Genomic DNA, 20,379 nt, shown 5'->3' with positions numbered 1-20,379 from the left:
ATCCTCCCATTCCCGGTTACAGGACTTTTTTCGGGCTGCACCCACTCTATGGAACTCTCTCCCTCGCACAATAAGACTCTCCTCTGTTCTACAAACTTTCAAGCGTTCTCTGAAAACCTACCTATTCAGACAAGCTTATAATATTCCTCAACCACCATCTTAACCTCACTACCTTTAGCCTGTTACACAATTTCACACAAGACAACTACCCCCGGACCAACATTGTTGTGTGACGGGATCATTTAGCTTATGAGTCACTTTTACCTTTGCAGTCTGGCTGGGCCAAGATGCAAAATGTATACTTAACCTCATGTGTCAATCTCCCATTGTCCCATAGATTGTAAGCTTGCGAGCAGGGCCTTCTCACCTCTTTGTCTGTTTTACCCAGTTTGTTTATTAGTTTATTACGTTTGTCCCCAATTGTAAAGCGCTACGGAATATGTTGGCGCTATATAAATAAATGATGATGATGATGATGAAGTGTATACTACACTGGTTGAGAAACCCGCGACAATTCTTCGGATCGCCGTCGTATTTAGCTGGCGTGGGAAGATGGAGTCCAGATGAAGTAGGTAGTGAAGCAGGTCTTACAGGCTCGGGCGGAGTATGGGATGGTTGACTGCGAAAGACCTGCAAGGTATCCATATGTGTAGAAACATCCTGCAGTAATCTCAAAATTTGCCCCTGGTTAGTTTCTTGTCTCTCAATGCGTTCAGCTAATATTTGGACAGAGTCCTCCCTCGGGGTATGTTCCCCTAGCAGATCCATTTGGCCAGAACAAACTGTCATGGTCGTCTGTATTTCTTGATCCGATTCGGGACCCTTGGGACTAAATGGAGCAGGAGTGAAACAGAACTTAGCAGCCTGGATGATCTTCTTGCTCATGTTCTTGCTGATTGTAGAATATAGCAGGGGAATGAGCAGTCTGGAAATGTAGACAGGAACAGTGCACTAGTAATGCAGACAGGAACACTGCACTTGTAATGCAGTCAGGAACACTGCACTTAGGAATGCAGACAGGATTACTGCACTTGTAATGCAGACTGGATTAATGCACTTGTAATGCAGTCAGGAACACTGCACTTAGGAATGCAGACAGGAACACTGGAGCCAAGAACTATCCTCTGGAGAGAAGTGTGTTGTTCTGGCAATGAACAGATCACAGCAGCAGGTTTAAATAGGGTGTCCCAAACAACTATTGGCTGATCAGTTCATGTGATCACAGCTGCAGAATCTGGTTGGTCTGGAATGATCACCTGACTGCATCCAAGATGGCCGCGCCCATGCAGCAGAACAAACAGTATGGATTGTTTACAAACGGAGGTGTGGAGGATGGGAATGCTGCAGACGACCAGAAGGGACCCAGGTAGCCGTGATATGACAGGGGCGGATGAGGCAAGTGCGGCCAAGATCCCGATTTATGACAAATGCATGGGGCACCTGCCACCTTCCAAAGGGCCATGAATAAATTGCTACGACCTCACACAGCTTATGCAGCCGCTTACCTGGACGATATAGTGATTTATACCCCAGACTGGGGATCACATTTAGCCAAAGTTGAGGCGGTCTTAGCTTCATTAAGGTCAGCAGGGTTAACAGCTAACCCAGAGAAATGTGCCATAGCCATGAGAGAAGCCAAATATTTGGGGTACATTGTTGGTCGAGGGCATGTCAAACCCCAGCTAGACAAAGTGGAGGCAGTCAAAAATTGGGCAAGACCAGAGAAAAAGTTACAGTTAAGAACCTTTTTAGGCTTAGTAGGTTACTAAAGGCGGTTTGTAAGCCACTTCGCCACTAGAGCTGCTCCAATAACGGACATGTTAAAAAAAAGTTGTCCAGATAGATTAACTTGGTCTGACTCTGCAGAAACCGCCTGGTCTGATCTTCGGTTAGCTCTTTGTTCCTCCCCAGTTCTACAAGCACTGGATTTTACCCGGAGGTTCTTCCTCCAATCTGATGCTTCTGGTGTTGGCTTAGGTGCAGTCCTGTCACAGGAGAAGAATGGAGTAGAAAATCCTGTCCTGTACCTAAGCCGTAAGTTGCTTCCAAGGAAACAAAAATATGCCACTGTGGAGAAAGAATGTCTCGCCACAAAATGGGCTACAGAAGCTCTGCGCTATTATCTCCTAGGCAGAGAGTTCACCTTGATAACAGACCATGCACCATTGAGATGGATGCAGAACAACCGGGAGGTAAATGCCAAGGTAACCCGCTGGTTCTTGGCACTGCAACCTTTCAAGTTCTCAGTAGGACATAGACCCGGGATTCTACACAAAAATGCAGATGCGTTGTCACGAAAATATGCGCTCCTCGCGAAGTCCTCGTCCCCCTACTTGGAGACGCTAGGGGGAGGGATATGTAACAAAAGGAGGCATTTAGCTGGCAATATGCAGAGAAAGCAGGGAAGTAGAGTAAAACATTTGTGCAGTAATGCACCTAGATTAAATGTAAAGATCTATGTATGAAAAGCAAAAGTTTAAATTTGGTTTAACTTACATGACTTGAAATCCTTCCTCTCAGCAAACAGACATGGTGTGTCTGTTTGAATTACAGAGCCAGTGATGGGCGTTTCCTTTTAAAGAGAAGGTGGGTGTGTCACCTGTCCATCAAGCTAAGGCTGGGGGAGGAGTATCAGGTATAAAAGCTTGTTTATATCATTTCTGCACTGAGACCAATGCTGGGGAAGCTGGCTGGTCTTGAGAGAGCTGAGCTATGTCTAGCTAGCGTTTAGGGTCTCCAAGTATTGCTGTGAAATCTGTACGGTGTCAAAACATTTACCATCCTGACAATAAAACTACATAAAAAGGAAGAAGTTGTTCGCGTGTGCTTCAGCAGTAGCGGGCTCTTGCCACAAGATATATATATATATATATATATATATATGTGTATATATATATATATATATATATATATATATATATATATATATATATATATATATACACACACACACACAAGTTAACCCGTGCATGATACTCATGCATTCTAGTCAAATCAAGATACTTAAGGTCTTAAAAAGGTTCTTGTCATGCATTTGGGCCTAGCCCAGGCCTCCTCAGGGGAAGATCATTACTTCCCGACGCAAGCGCCCTTTTTAATGTGTGTTCATGAGGTAAAATTACCTCACGAAAATGAGTTTGACCCCTCAACTCATAAATTTAGCCTTTACTACCCCTCCCACGGGGGGAAGGAGGGATGATGGACGTTAACTGACTTGACTATTCTAATTTTTTTGTTAAATAATGTCAGTATACCAAATTTCAGGTCAATTGGATGAGCCCTTTCTGAGAAAATAGTTTTTTCCACACACACACACACACACACACACACACACTAACGCACGCCTCTACACATGTGTGTTCATGAGGTAAAATTACCTCACGAAAATGAGTTTGAGCCCTACCAAATTTCAGCCCTTTATGAATTTTTTTCCCACACACACTAAGAATTTAGTAGGTCAATGTATAACTCTGCCCAGCAGGTGGCGCTGCAACTTGGTTTTTTTTTTCCCACACACAGACGCCACTAAGCATTTATATATTAGATATATATATATATATATATATATATATATACACACACACATATAGATTGGAGATGCTCACTGACCCCCGTGAAGTGGTTTTGGATTCTTGTTTTGGATCTGGATTAGCTTTGTGTTTTGGTTTTGGCAAAACCACCCTCGTGTGTTTTAGTTTTGGTTTTGGATCTGTATTTTTTTTAGAGAAATTGCTAAAATATGCTAAATTCACATAGTTTTGCCTTTTCTTTTGATCCTACATTATTATTAACCTTAATAACACTATTTTCAAGTCATTTGCAGTCAATTCTGACCACCCCACAATATTTTTTTCATACACTATTGGACAAATACCGCAGTGATCTGGCTAGATGGTAAACAACGGGATGCATGCTTTTATCAGACACACACCAATACAGGGTGCCAGACAATACACTAAAAAGAGCCACTGTAATTCCCAGCAAAAAGCCAGTTCACCAGTGAGCTTCGAATCAGCCCCAATTCCCCCAAAATTATAATCTAGTTAGGTACCTTTGATGTAAAGTGCAGATTACAAACACTTGATGAAAGAGCATCAAAGTGGAAGGTAATACATATAACACTTCTATTTAGACATCCATGCTTACATTATTTCTGCAAGCAACGTTGTTCTTTGTTAATAAAACTGTTGTCTTTATATGGTTCAAAATCTTTTTAAATAATCCTCCACCATTCTTTGGATGTTGATAGTAAGATCAGGTGGAGTTACAGCAAAGGTGTCACTAATTCTGGTCAATACTTTTACAGTAGACAAGACCAGATGTCAAAATGTTGTGCTGAGTCATCTGCATCATCAATGGACGTCTAAGATTTTTGCTAAGCACACAACAATATATAGCACATGTAGGCAACATTGGCACATAGCAGTAGCTGAAAGGAAAAATGGTGCAAGATGGAATTGTCCTTGGGCCCTTCCACCCACCCTTATGTTGGATCTTAAAAAGGACATGCACACTTTAACAACCAAAGCACCTCAGCCACAAAAATGCCACTCCTTGTGGCTGAAGTGCTTGGTTTGTTTGGGCCCCCACAAAACAAGGTAACAATGGGTTTAAGGCACCTAAGTTAACAATACTGTTAATAAATTCTACTGTGGCAAGAATTTGTTGTCATCATCCTCAACCTCATCCTCACCCTCATCAGTGTGTACATCATCCTCACACATTATTAATTCATCTCCGCTGGAATCCACCTTTACAGAAGTCTCAGTATTTTGATGTAATTGGCGGGAAAGGCCTTCCTCGTGGAAATTGAAGTTCATTTTTGTGAACATCATCTTTTCCACATTTTGAGGAGGCAGCCTCCTACACCGATCGCTGCAGGGTTCCCGGCTGTGCTGAAAACTCTTTCCTAGTACACAATGGAGGGTGGGCAGCTTAGGCATTGCAAAGCGAGTTGGTACATGGGTCTCCAAATTCCATTTTTTTTCCTCCCAATAATTAAAGGGACTGTCTGATGTGTCTATTTCTATGCTGTCGCGAAAATAATCCTCCACCATCTTTTGGATGTTGATAGTAGGATCAGGTGAAGTTACGGCAGAGGTTTCACGTTTTTTGGTCAATTCTTTTAGACCAGACCAGATGTCAAAATTTGGTACAGAGTCATCTGCATCATCCCTGGGTCTCTTGGGAAAGCTAAGTTTTTTCCTAGCAGCAGTTGAGTGAGAAACTGAAGGAGGAGACCCCGTCCTGTCACATAACACTTGAGCTGTCATCTTGCTCACCAGGAGCTCCTTGCATCTCTTCAGATCTGGGTCAGTTGGAAAGAGAAGACATAGCTCTTAAACTGAGGATCAAGCACAATTGCCAAAATGTAGTGATCCGATTTCAAGATTTTACTGATTTCAAGATTTTAATAACTCTTGGCGAAGCGAATAAAGTACTTGATCTACAAGTCCGACATACTTAGCGTAATTGCTTTGTTTAATCTCCTCCTTCAGTTTCTCAAGCTGCTTTTCCAAAAGTCTAATTAAGCAAATAACTTCACACAAGTTCGCAGTGTCTGAACTCACTTCACAGGTGACTACTTCAAATGGTTTCAGCACCTTGCACAACACGGAAAGTATTCTCCACTGCGCTTGACTAAAATAAATCCTCCCTCCTTTCCCAATGCCATAGTGTGTGGAGTAAGCGTGGATAGCTTTTCGCTGTTCCTCCACACGCAGAAGAATATACAGGGTGTAATTCCACCTTGTCACCACCTCTCGCTTCAGTTGGTGGCAGGGCAAATTAAATTACTCTTGCAGCTGCTGCAATCTCCTACAAGCTGTTGCCGAATGCCGGAAATATATAAATATTTTACGGGCCACAGACAGAATTTCCTGCACGACCCTGTCATTTTTTAAAAAGCTCTGTACCACCAAGTTTATTGTGTGAGCAAAACAGGGAATGTGATGGAATGCTCTCACAATATTGGTGGCGTTATCAGAAATGACATATCCTGAGGAGAGTCCAAGCAGGATAAGCCATTTTGCAATGACATCACTTAGTTTTTGTAACAGATTGTCAGCTGTATGCCTCTTAGTGAAGCTGGTGATACACAGAGTAGCCTGCCTCTGACAAATGTGACTTACTTGGGTACATGCTGCCTGGGTTTCCTGCTGGTGAAGGCGAATCACCAGCTTTGCGCTGTTCCTCCATCCTCTGAAGCATGTACAGGGTGGAATTCCACCTTGTTAACACTTCTTGATTAAGTTGGTGGCAGGGCAAGTTAAATTGTTCTTGGAGCTGCTGCAATCTCCTACATGCTGTGGCAGAATGCCGGTAATGTCCCTAAATTTTACAAGCCACCGAAAGCATCTCCTGCACCTCACAGTTATTTCTTAGGAAGCTCTGCACCACCAAGTTTATTGTGTGAGCAAAACAGGGAATGTGATGGAATTCACCCAGCTGTAATGCTCGCACTATATTGTTGGCGTTATCAGAAATGACATATCCTGGGGAGAGTCCAAGTGGTATAAGCCATGTATCAATCACATCTCTTAGTTTTCGTAACAAATTATCAGCTGTATGCCTGTTAGTGAAGCCGGTGATACAAAGAGTGGCCTGCCTGTGTCAAATGTTACGTAGTGGTGTACATGCTGCTGCTGTTCCTGCTGGTGAAGGCGAATCACCAACCCAGTGGGCTGTCACAGTCATATAATCTTTAGTTTGCCCAGTTCCGCTTGTCCACATATCTGTGGTTAAGTGCATAGTGGGTAGAATGGCATTTTGCAGCCCAAAAATAATTTTTTTATGAACTTGCTGGTAGAGGTGAAGAATACTTTTCTACTGAAATGGTGTTGTGATGAAATTTGGTAACAGGGACACAAGACCTCAAGTAACTGTCTAAAACCAGCTGCATTAATAGTGGATATTGGACGCAGATCTAATACGAGCATAGTCGCCATGGAGTCTGTGATCCGCTTTGCGACTGGGTGACAGCTTTCATACTTGCTTTTTCTTGCAAAGGATATTTTAACAGTTGTCACACGCTGCTCATTTGGCTTCCACAGACAAAGACTGAGACACTCACAGGTGTCTCATTAACAGACTTCAAACCTCCAAGTTCTGATCTGCACAGGTGCAGACTGATTACCTGTCTACTTCTAATTAAGATTCCTATTGGTTGGCTCCAGACTTGAAAAGGCACTTCCTTCCTTTCCTCTGGGCCTCTTGATCTTGTTACAAGTCTGATTAGGTTCCTACCTACTCTGTGAGCTCTCACCTGGATCGTCAGTGCCTTGCTGTGTACTACTCCACAGACTATTCAGCTCCTGCTGCAACTATCTCTGCTGTATGACACTCCACAGGTCGTATCATCAAGCTGCTTGTTGTTCTTTTCTCTGGCTGAACTGTTCCTGTATTATTGAAAGCATTAAGACATTATTTGGTTCCTGATTGCTGCCGCATCTATTGTGCATATACTGCTACCTGGACAGTTAATCTCTCCTCTGATGTGGGCTGCTCAACTGTGATACCATATACCTGCTGCCTTATTCTTTCCACCTTATTGCTGGACTGTGCATTCAAAACCATATCTAATTATATGCTGATTGTTCATATTGCATATGATATTGCCGGTGGCTCCGCCCACCTTGTACTACGCTCCTAGTGTGTATATATATATACATACATCAAGACTTTCCTGTATATTCATCCAGTCATCATTAAACCTCTGATTATACTTTTATCCTGCATCTGGCATCTATTTGAACCTCAGGCTATCATTACCATATTCTCACTCCCTGAGGCTCTGTTCCCACAACATCTATGAACAGATCCAGAGTCCAAAATACCAAACCGTGACAGTATCAACAGGCCAAAATGGACTCCCCTGGGGAACCATCGGCTAAACAGACTCTGCGGCTGTTACTCCATAGGATAGAACAACAGGATAAAATTCAACACCAACTCCTTCAATGTTTCCAGGCATTGGCCTCTAGAGTGGATTCTATTCAATCTGCTATATCCTCACTTCTTCCGCTCGTTCCTCCATCGGAACCACCCGCACCAGAGCTACCCAGTAATTCTCATTCTACTCTGATGGCGACCCTAAAGCCTGTAGAGGTTTCCTCAATCAGTGTTCGATTCAATTCGAATTACAACCTCAGAACTTTCCTACTCAAAGAATAAGAGTTGCTTACGTAATATCATTATTGTCTGGCCAGGCTTTGGCCTGGGCCTCCCCCCTCTGGGAGCGTGATGATCCTCTCCTGTCCGTCAGCTCTGCATTTATAGTCACATTCCGTAAAATTTTTGATGAACCTGGTCGTGTTACCTCTGCAGCTTCAAGTATTCTCAGGCTTCGTCAAGGGTCACAAACAGTGGCGCAATATGTGATCTCCTTCCACACTTTATCATCAGAACTACGTTGGAATAATGATGCTCTAGTGGCTACTTTCTGGCACGGCTTATCTGATAAGATCAAGGATGCTCTTGCCTCCCAGGAACTACCTGCTACTTTGGATGCTCTAATTTCTTTGTGTAACAGAGGGGATCTACATTTCAGAGAAAGAGCCGCTGAAAAGGATAACTCCCGTCGTTCTGTATCCAGAACATTAACTCGCTATCTCTCTCCAGCTTCTGGAGAGGAATCAATGCAACTAGGACGATCGCGTTTGACTCCGGAGGAGCGCGATCGAAGATTTAAAAATAAATTGTGTATTTACTGTGCCGATCCAGGGCATATCTTTAATAAGTGTCCCAAGAAATCGGGAAACGCCAAAGCCTATTTTGTTCCGGGGAAGTCAAATTAGGCAATGTCAAATCTTCTCCTCAATCATCGTTACCCACTGTGTGCTCATTTCCAATTATATTATATGGCCCTTCTGGCCCTGTTCACTCCTATGCCTTGCTGGATTCAGGAGCTGCTGGGAACTTTATTTCTTCTTCTCTTGTGTCCCAAGGGTCCTTACCCATATCCTTCCTAGAGCATCCTGTATCTATTTCTGCAATTGATGGATTTCGTATCTCCAATGGTCTCGTTAAAAAATGCACTCAGCCTATTCTTCTAGAAATAGGAGCATTACATAAAGAGATGATATCCTTCCATGTTTTGCCATCTTCTACTAGTCCTGTAATTCTGGGAATTACCCTGGCTCCAACAACACTCTCCTCAGATGGATTGGACCACTTCACAAGTGTTATCCTGGAGTTCTAATTGCTTTAAAAATTGTCTTTCACGTGTTCATCCCCTGGCCTCTACTAGCTTCTCGTCTGAATCTCAATCCAACTGCCCTCCAAGTCAGTATCTGTCTTTTCGGGATGTGTTCGACAAGGCAAGATCTGAACAGCTTCCTCCTCACCGAACATGGGATTGTCCTATCGATCTGTTGCCTGATCAAATCCCTCCGCGAGGTCGTGTGTATCCTTTATCCTTGCCAGAGACTCAAGCCATGTCCGAATACGTCCAAGAAAATCTTCTTCGTGGATTCATTAGACCTTCATCTTCTCCTGCTGGGGCCGGTTTCTTTTTTGTTAAAAAGAAGGATGGGTTCCTTCGCCCATGTATTGACTACAGAGGTCTTAATGCCATCACCATTAAGAACCGGTACCCCATTCCTCTCGTCACCGAACTATTCGACCGTATAAAGGGGCAAAGATTTTCACAAAACTAGATCTCAGGGGAGCTTATAACCTCATCCGAATTAAAGCCGGCGATGAATGGAAAACAGCGTTCAACACTCGCGACGGCCACTACGAATACCTAGTAATGCCTTTCGGTTTGTGCAATGCCCCTGCGGTGTTTCAAGGTTTTGTGAATGAAATCTTCAGAGACCTCCTCTATGATTGTGTCGTTGTATATTTGGATGACATTTTGATCTTCTCCCAGGACATTCATTCTCACCGCTTTCAAGTGGCAGAGGTTCTTTCACGTCTTCGTAAGAATCAACTTTTTTGCAAGCTAGAGAAATGCTTATTTGAAAAGTCCCAAATGTCATTCCTTGGCTACATTGTCTCAGGCTCAAGATTAGAGATGGACCCAGAGAAGGTTCGAGCTATACTCGAGTGGCCTCTTTCCTTAGGATTGAAGCCTGTGCAACGCTTCTTAGGGTTCTCTAATTATTATAGACGTTTTATCAAGGGATACTCAACTATAGTGGCACCCATTGTGTCTCTCACCCGGAAGGGTGCCAATCCCAAATCCTGGCCGCCAGAGGCCTTAAAGGCTTTCAAATTTCTAAAAGAAGCATTCTCCTCGGCACCTATACTTCAACAACCTAACATGTCTTTGCCATTCTTCCTCGAGATTGATGCTTCAAGTGTGGGAGTAGGGGGCTGTGTTATCTCAGAAGTCTCATCTTAACCAGTTCCACCCCTGTGCATTCTTCTCCAGAAGATTTTTACCTGCAGAGAAGAATTACGCCATCGGCGATAAAGAATTACTGGCCATAAAAATAGCATTGGAGGAATGGCGTTATCTTCTAGAGGGAGCCAAATTCCCGGTTACCATCTTTACGGATCATAAAAACCTATTATATCTGCAATCCGCTCAATGCTTAAATCCTAGACAAGCTAGGTGGTCTCTCCTTTTCTCTCGCTTTAATATTCGAATTACATTCAAACCTGGTGAGAAGAATAAACGTGCAGATGCTCTTTCCCGAGCCTTTTCCTGTGATTCCAAGACCGAAGAGGTGAAACCTCATCCTATACTAGATCCCAAGTGTATATTTACTTCTACTTTGTCTCCTGCCTGTACACCACCACCTGGGAAGACTTTTGTACCACCGGATTTACAAAAAAACTGTTGACTTGGTTCCACTCTACTCGTTTTGCTGGCCATACTGGTATACGTAAAACCATTGAGTTGGTCTCCAGTCTAATGGACAGACTGAATGTGTAAACCAAGATTTGGAGACTTTTATTAGAATGTTCTCTGCTGCCAATCAGGACGATTGGGTGGATCTTCTACCTTGGGCAGAGTTTGTGCATAATAATGCCCTTCATGAGTCAACTTCTGCATCACCATTTTCCATCATGTATAGGATTCATCCATCCTTTCCCAGGTTTACTTCCCTCCCGCCCACCCAGGTTCCTGCTGTTAATCTCGTTCAACGGAGATTTGTTTCTATCTGGAATCAAGTGAGGAGCTGTCTTAAGAAATCTTCCAAACGTTACAAGTTTGCGGCGGATAGAAAACGGCGGGCCGCACCTGCCTTCAAGATAGGTGATAGAGTATGGCTCTCTACAAAGAATATCCGTCTCAAGACTCCTTGTATGAAGTTTGCCCCTCGCTTTATTGGTCCTTATACTATTTCAAAAATTATTAATCCAGCTTCTGTGAAATTATCTTTACCAGCTGCTCTTCGGATCTCCAATTCGTTTCATGTCTCCTTGTTGAAACCATTGATCATTAACCGTTTTTCGTCTACCCATACTTCTTCTACAGCACCTAAAGTTCACTTGGATCAAGAATTCGAGGTCAAACAAATATTGGATTCAAAAATCTCTAAAGGAAGTTTGAAGTATTTAGTAGACTGGAAAGGGTTTGGTCCTGAGGAATGTTCCTGGATCCGTGCTGCAGATGTTCATGCTCTAGTTCTGGTTAAGAACTTTCACAAGAACTTTCCTTCTAAGCCGAATCCTAGGTGTGCGGTGCCCACCTTTAAAAGGGGGGGTACTGTCACACGCTGCTCATTTGGCTTCCACAGACAAAGACTGAGACACTCACAGGTGTCTCATTAACAGACTTCAAACCTCCAAGTTCTGATCTGCACAGGTGCAGACTGATTACCTGTCTACTTCTAATTAAGATTCCTATTGGTTCCTGCGTTGGCTCCAGACTTGAAAAGGCACTTCCTTCCTTTCCTCTGGGCCTGTTGATCTTGTTTCCAGTCTGATTAGGTTCCTACCTACTCTGTGAGCTCTCACCTGGATCGTCAGTGCCTTGCTGTGAACTACTCCACAGACTATTCAGCTCCTGCTGCAACTATCTCTGCTGTATGACACTCCACAGGTCGTATCATCAAGCTGCTTGTTGTTCTTTTCTTTGGCTGAACTGTTCCTGTATTATTGAAAGCATTAAGGCATTATTTGGTTCCTGAGATGGGTGGTATAGACCCTTTTGGGGGGGGGCTTACCTAGGACGTCTGCGCTTTGTTTTTTCGTTGTTGTTGTGAGGGTGGGTGCTGCCTTGACGGATGGTCCGGATGTTCCAGGTCCGGTTTCTGTTGGTTGTCTCCTTGTTGTTTCTGCTGCGCGACCTGTGAGGAGAAAAAATAGGGGAGGGGGGAGGGAGAAAGAGAGAGAGAGAGGGGAAGGGCGAGAGAAAAGAGCAGGCGAGGCAGTATACACGATTGCGGCCGGGATTCGTTTATAGCTCCTTTCGCAATATAGGTCCTTAGCTATTAGGCCTTGGTTATAGCTCTAGTGCCGTGTATACTACCCTTAATACGTTAACATAAACCACACATATCCCCTATAAAGGGAACCATACAAATTTATACTCATAGGAGTTCAAGCCTACTTGTTCACCCCAAAGCCCTACACACCAATATATATATATATATATATATATATATATATATATATATATTTTTTTTTTTTTTTAAGGAAAGCAGGCCTAGTCATTTTATAGCAGATTAGCTGAAAAAGCTTCTGACACAAGCTTGAGGCAGGGCATTTAAATCCCCTTGCCCACCTAAGCCCTACCACCCTTAGTATCCCACAGTATACACGGCACTAGAGCTATAACCAAGGCCTAATAGCTAAGGACCTATATTGCGAAAGGAGCTATAAACGAATCCCGGCCGCAATCATGTATACTGCCTCGCCTGCTCTTTTCTCTCGCCCTTCCCCTCTCTCTCTCTCTTTCTTCCTCCCCCCTCCCCTATTTTTTTCCTCACAGGTCGCGCCACGGAAATTACAAGGAGATTATTTGGTTCCTGATTGCTGCCGCATCTATTGTGCATATACTGCTACCTGGACAGTTAATCTCTCCTCTGATGTGGGCTGCTCAACTGTGATACCATATACCTGCTGCCTTATTCTTTCCACCTTATTGCTGGACTGTGCATTCAAAACCATATCTAATTATATGCTGATTGTTCATATTGCATATGATATTGCCGGTGGCTCCGCCCACCTTGTACTACGCTCCTAGTGTGTGTATATATATACATACATCAAGACTTTCCTGTATATTCATCATTAAACCTCTGATTGTACTTTTATCCTGCCTCTGGCATCTATTTGAACCTCAGGCTATCATTACCATATTCTCACTCCCCGAGGATCTGTTCCCACAACATCTATGAACAGATCCAGAGTCCAAAATACCAAACCGTGACAACAGTCAATGGTTTTAAACTACTAGTAGTCTTCTTCTTGGTCTGCTTCTGGTATGAAGATTTACCCCCAGCTGCAGCAGTGGGACTAACGCTCAAGAATTCTTCAGAGGAATCAAGGATAGTGGAGGAGTCATCTAGCCTTAGCAACTTGAATGCAGGACTAACTCCGGTCGCTATTGAGCATATTGATGAGGAACGTGATGTGGGTGTAGATTGCAGGCATCAGGATGTAGGTGAGAGTAGGGTCCTAGCTGATGATGAACTGCTTGTTGTTATTTTTTTACCATAAATTTCAGATTTTCCCAACACCTTGCCATGAAGTTGCGTCAAATGGTGTAACATGGATCAGATTTTCAGATGGTTAAGGTCCCTCCCTCGACTGACTGTGCCTTTACATTCACTACAAATGGCTAGACAACTGTTGGCAGGATTTTGGTAGAAATAATTCCACACATAAGAAGTTGATTTTTTGGTCTTATGTCCAGGCATGACAATGGCCTTCTTCTTATCACATACCAGAACTGCTTCCACCGGTGCAGGACTTGCACAAACAACATCATCCTCATCAACATCCTCATTAGCGCCCTAGTCGGCTACACAAATATTCCCCTCATCCTGTTCCAATTGGCATCCTAAATTTGAGTATCACTGTTTACATTCAGGCTGTTCAGGCACACATCAGCAGAAATGCTGAAAGGGGCCTTCTTTATGGGTACACTATCTGAATGGTCATGATTACACATAGCACTCGTGGATGGACTCTCCTCATGGATTGGTGTCATTTCTGAATCTGAGCATACATTTTCCTCTAATGCCTTACTGTTTTCTTCCAGCTCGGCTTTTACACGTAAAAGTATTTGGGCACCACTTTTGGAGTGCAAATTACTTGGTCTTGCTTGATCACGAGTGAACTTACAAGTAGATGCCTCAGTAACAGTTTTAGATCTCGCACTCATAGAGAAAGGCAAAGGTATCATTCTTTCTTTGCCACTGCGTGTGTAGAATGGCATGTTGGCAATTTTTTTTCCCGGCAGATAACTTTGCCTGGATTACAGCTCTTTTTTCTTGACCACGGTAAAAGGTGTTTTCTTAGATGTTTGTTTCTCTGACTAAAAAAGACTATGTACTTTTACATACACTTTACCAGATGACGTACAGGGATTACTATCAACAGGACTAGTGGCAGCACCAGCTTGCTGCTCCTGCACTACTGTGTACTGCTGTGAATCCATTTGGATAACACCCTACACTTTTTGGTGCAAACTCAGAACAAAAGCCTGCAAGGACTGATATTTGTATTTCAGCAATGACAATCCGTAATGGAGCTCTTGTCTTTGGGTGTATATAACACCGTACACTTTTGGTGCAAATTCAGAAGAAAAGCCTGCAAGAAATAGTATTTGTATTTCACAAATGACAATTAGCAATGGAGCTCTTATCTTTGGATGTATATCATATATATATATATATATATATATATATATATATATATATATATATATATATGTATATATCTATATATATGTATATATCTATATAGTTAGAGATATATATATATATATATATATATATATGTATATCTAACTATATAGATATATATCTAACTATATAGATATATACATATATATATATATATATATATATATATATATATATATATATATATATATAGTTAGATATATATATATACACATATATATATATATATATATATATATATATATATGTGTATATAATGTAATATATATATATCCATTCCGGCAGCCGGAATGGATGGTGAACGCACTCAGCCATCCATTCCGGATGGAATGGATAGGGAATGCACTCAGCACTACATTCCTGCATACATGAAGTCAGTTATAACAGATAACTGTAATGTATAGGAGTAATCTCCAATATATATATATATATATATATATATATATATATATATATATATATATATATATTTATATATATCTATGGAAGTATGTAACAAAGTTGATCCCCATATTCCAGAGAAGATATCTGTGTAGCATACCAAAATGCAGTCTACAGGCCTAGAAAAGACAGGCATCTTTACTCAAGACCCAGCAAGCAGCAGAGGGCGCTATATTAAGTGAACTCATTCCGGCAGTTCCGGTTTGAACCCAAAGGGCCAAAATATCAGCAAACATCATACACTTTACAGTGGCATTTATTACAAAGGTGTTTGTAAGGAAAAGAGGCTTATTTTACACAAACGTACTAATGGAACATTTGTTATTATAAGGGAACAGTCGTGCCCTTATATTAAGGTTACATGTAAAAAAACGACATTCTGCCATTGGAAATCTGTGAGAGGGGGGGCATGGTGTTTGAGGCTCTACCTCATAAAACGTATTAAAGCTATTAAGCTGAAATTTGACATGCGAATGGAGAACTGTCCACAGGTGCCGCATGTCAAATTTCAGAAAAAAAGAATAAAAAATGACAATTTAGGAACAATCTAAATTTCAAAATCTCGCTGTTTTTATCCACTTCCTGTTTTGCAAAAGTCGCCGTTTTTCTGGGTTTTTGGGAGAGCGTAACTCGGTGTACAGGGCGTTTAAAGACACGCGGTAACTTTTGTTAGAAAGCTATTAGGGCTAAGGAGTGCCTTTGAGGGTTCACAAGTTTGACAAAGTTACAGGTTTTTTTACTATTTGGTAAAACATGCCCCATTTTAAAGATAGGGGATTTCAGAAAAGTTCATAACGTTGCACATGTCAGATAGAATCTTGTGCTGGGTGTAGTATATGTGGCTTCACTTGGGAGCACAAATATGGCTGTGTGTTTCCCCGCATACCGATTTTGATTTGTAAACTACAGACAAATTAGAGATATTTACTTGCTGTAGGTGGGCTGGTTAGTGTTTTAGGTCTGAGGGGGGGCACACTGTATAATTTTTAGCCCTGGCACCGCTTTTATTTCAAAGTTTATCACTCAGTGCGATGCCAGAGGAATGGATGAGGAATGCACTCAGCACTCCATTCCGGGACTGGAATGCACTCAGCACACCATCCTGGCAGCCGGAATGGATGGCAAAGGTACGTGCAAAAACATTCACGTATCCTGAATAAGGCCTTTATCACTTTTACATGGAGTTCTAGCAAATTGTATACGTATGTCAAAATCATACTTACCTACTTTTGAAGGCAGCTGTCCGGGAGGGGGTCTGCCGAAGGAGCGTGGCCACGCGTGGTGTGCCGTTAGGCTCCGCTACTGTCAATCCTATGCAATTTCGGCCAAATGCAGCAGGGGGCAGGGCCACAATGCTGCATTTAGCCTCGCCCCCACCCATCTTCAACAACGGAGACAGCTGGATCTGGGATTTTTGCCTGCTCTCTCGGGAGTCCGTGAGAACTCACAAAAATTCGGGAGTCTCCCGGACATTCCGGGAGAGTAGACAACTATGGTCAAAATTTAGGCTAAGCCACAACATATTTGATTTATTCTCTATGTTAAATGGGTCTTGTATCCACACATCTTTCCTATTGTATGTTAACCACACTGCTTAAAAACGCTACTCAGAATAATACTGCTACATTTTCAGTTTTAACGGCAGAACTGTTTGAAAATAGAGCTAGCGAACTTTTACAATAGAGACACTTTGGAACTCAATACATATATAGGAAGTAGAAAATTATTGATTCCACACACACAAGAGTGTTGGGGAGGAAATGAGCTAAGCTCATTGTGCATCGGAGCTCCTACTGTGTAGAAGCTCCGATACACAATGAACTTAGTTCATTGCATTAGGTCTATTAGGTAGATTTTCCACCTGCGTGGGAAAATCCCCAAATGCTATAAATAGACCTAGCACAATGAGCTAAGCTCATTGCGTATCGGAGCTTCTACTAGGTAGGAGCTGTTTGCGGCGGCTCCTCCCTTTTTTTATTTTTCTTCAATCAAGCAAGAAGATTAGTGGATCTTACAAATATGGGGCCCCTCTGGCCGAAGAACATAAGACTGCAATCAACTATGGGTCCCCCCCCTGTGCAGAAGAACTGAAGAGATTTCAAGCATGGACATTTGGAAGTACAAATTTGTTTGGGACAGGGGCAAGCATGGACATTTGGATACAAATGTATTTTTGAATTTGTTTACAGCCATTTTTGGATTGAAAGCTGCGGACAAGAAAAGAAAACTTCATTGGTGAGTATATCGGTGATTTATTATTTTTAATAAAATATGTGGTGTAAATGAGGGTGTTTACTGTCATTATTGTGGGTTTATTATTTTTAATAAATGTTATTGGTTGTAAAGAGGGTGTTGTGATTTTGTTAACATTTTATTTTGTGGAACTACAGGTCCCAGCCAGCACTGGGTGTCAGGGCTTGTTGGCACTTGTGGTTCTACAAGTACCGACATGCCGTGGCTGCCGTGGGTATGCTGGTGCTTGTAGTTATACAAGTAGCAGCATGCCCACACGATTTAGGGCAACCTGGCTGACTGGCTGGGACTTCCACAAAACAAAATGGCGTCCATTTGTTTTTTTATCACTTTATTGCCGTTATAACCCTACACCCACTGCCCAGGGGTGTAGGAAGAGCCCTAGTGCTATCAGCACTGGACTGGATGTCCCTAGCTCATTTTATTCGGCGGACCCCACTCCCTAGGGAATTAAGCCCAGCGCTGAACAGCCCGGGGTTGGTAAGTCATTATGGCAGGGGGACCCCTGCCGCATATACCCCTGCTATAGTGCCTCCAACCCCGGCTGGTTTGGCTAGTGCTGGTTCCGTGAAAATAGGGGGGACCCCAGGCAAATTTTTGCCCTGATTTTCACGGAACCAGCAGTAGGCTGGCAGCACTAGCGTTAAGACTAAATAGAGGGGGGACCTCACACTTTTTTTTTTCTTTGATCTATTCTTAACACTTTTGACAGCTGCAGGAGCTCCGGCTGTATTGCAGAACAGTGTAACAGTGATGTGTTTATACAACACGCTGCTAGCAAGTAGCATGTTGTATCTGGCGTGTTTGAAAGCAAACTCTCCTGAGTTTGCTTAATCGCAGCTTCATACATTTGAGACTTGTATAGCTGCAGTGGCAAACAGTCGGGAGTTTGATATTTATCGATTTTGCAAATAGCGATATTGACAGAAGCACAACTCTGGCGATTTTACATGAAATCTCAGCTTCATACATCTGCGAGTTTCAACTCTCCCGAGAAAATCGCTGGATTTGCAAAATCGCACCTTGATACATTTACCCCCAGGACTCCAGTATGACAGGCGATGGGAGTTCCTAATGTAACGTGTCAGCTTCCTAGCGATTTTCTAATTTGAAATCAACTTTTCTTTGGAATGCCGGAGTGACATTACTCTTATACTGTAAAAGAAACTTATTCTATTTTGTCTGGTCTGTTCTGGTACATTAGATATGGTCTAGAATGCTTATGTTCTGCTTACCGTGACTATCTCCTATGTATGTGTAAAACAGAGGATTGATTGATTGACTAATTACTATGCATACTCTCGTGTTAAGTGATATACACTTAATATAACATGATACAACATTGGACATTGATGCTCTTTTGAATTAACATTTAGAATTAATAGCGCATCAGATATTACTAGATGACTTATGAAGAACATAATTGTCAGGGTAATAAGATCGGACATTTACAACCCTCTGATTTAACAGAGATATGTAGATGACAGCAACTGATGAACTCCAAAATTGGATCTAGCAGCAGGATGATATAATCATATTGGATGCATCCGATCCCCTTCTCCTCTGCCTGTCATCCGATCCCCTTCTCCTCTGCCTGTCATCCGATCCCCTTCTCCTCTGCCTGTCGTCCGATCCCCTACTCCTCTGCCTGTCGTCCGATCTCCTACTCCTCTGCCTGTCATCCGATACCCCCTCCCTCCCCACAGCAGTGTATTTGTGCTCACTTCCCCCCCAGCATTGTGTTTGCAATCCCAATCCCCCTTCCCTCCCCACAGCAGTGTATTTGTGATCCCTTACCCCCCAGCACTGTGTTTGCGATCCCGATTGTAAGTTGTAAGACTGCCCTGCTCTCTCCTACCTGTTCTTGTAACTGTCACCACTTGTGGCTGCAATTTTCTTTAGCTCATTTGCTGCTTGTCTGGATCCTGGAACATTGGAGGCCCTATTTGGAGAAAAAAATGGGTACATGAAATTTAGAACACTCCAACCAATAATAGTATTCCCATTTAATAAATAAACCTATTTCCCTCCCTCCAAACAGCCCCAGCAATAAATTAAATAGCATTTACGTTTAATAAATATAACCATTTCTCACAACCATCCCAGGCATTAAATAATTCATAATCACTTTAAATAAATAGACCTCATTTTACCCAAACAGCGCTACATTCAATTAATAGATCACAAAACACCCCAGCAATAAATTAAAGTTCCAATCACACCATCTTAACTTCATAGGCCCCACTATTAAATTAAATTGCCCCACCATCAACACAAATAAAATAGCAATACACACACACACACACACACACACACAATACACTGGTCACACACACACACACTACACTGGCCCCTCACTCACACACACAGCATATATGCCCGACACACACACACACACACACACACACAGTATATATGGCCCTCACACACACAAACAGTATATATGCCTCTCTCACACACACAGTATATATGCCCGTCACACACACACAGTATATATGCCCCTCTCACACACACACAGTATATATGCCCCTCTCACACACACACAGTATATATGCTCCTCTCACACACACACACACACACAGTATATATGCCCCTCTCACACACACAGTATATATGTCCCTCTCACACACACACACACTATATATGCCCCTCACACACACACACAGTATATATGCCTCTATCTCACACACACACAGTATATATGCCCCTCACACACACACACACACTCTATATATGCCCCTCACAAACACACACAGTATATATGCCTCTCTCACACACACAGTATATATGCCCCACACACACACACACAGTATATATGCCCCTCACACACACACACATAGTATATATGCCTCTCTCACACACACACAGTATATATGCC

At 42.5% G+C, this 20,379-nt stretch overlaps 1 protein-coding gene across 10 annotated transcripts in view; it reads right to left on the bottom strand.

Annotated features, from left to right (window-relative positions):
• PTPN3 (protein tyrosine phosphatase non-receptor type 3) overlaps positions 1-20,379 on the bottom strand; it is a 607,886-nt gene that overhangs the window by 200,098 nt on the left and 387,409 nt on the right. The window lies entirely within an intron of this gene.

The sequence above is a fragment of the Mixophyes fleayi genome, chromosome 5 (genome assembly GCF_038048845.1).
Source record: "Mixophyes fleayi isolate aMixFle1 chromosome 5, aMixFle1.hap1, whole genome shotgun sequence".
Taxonomy (NCBI): Eukaryota; Metazoa; Chordata; class Amphibia; order Anura; family Limnodynastidae; genus Mixophyes; species Mixophyes fleayi.
The sequence above is the reverse complement of the archived record's forward strand: the minus strand, read 5'-3'. Positions and strand labels throughout refer to the sequence as shown.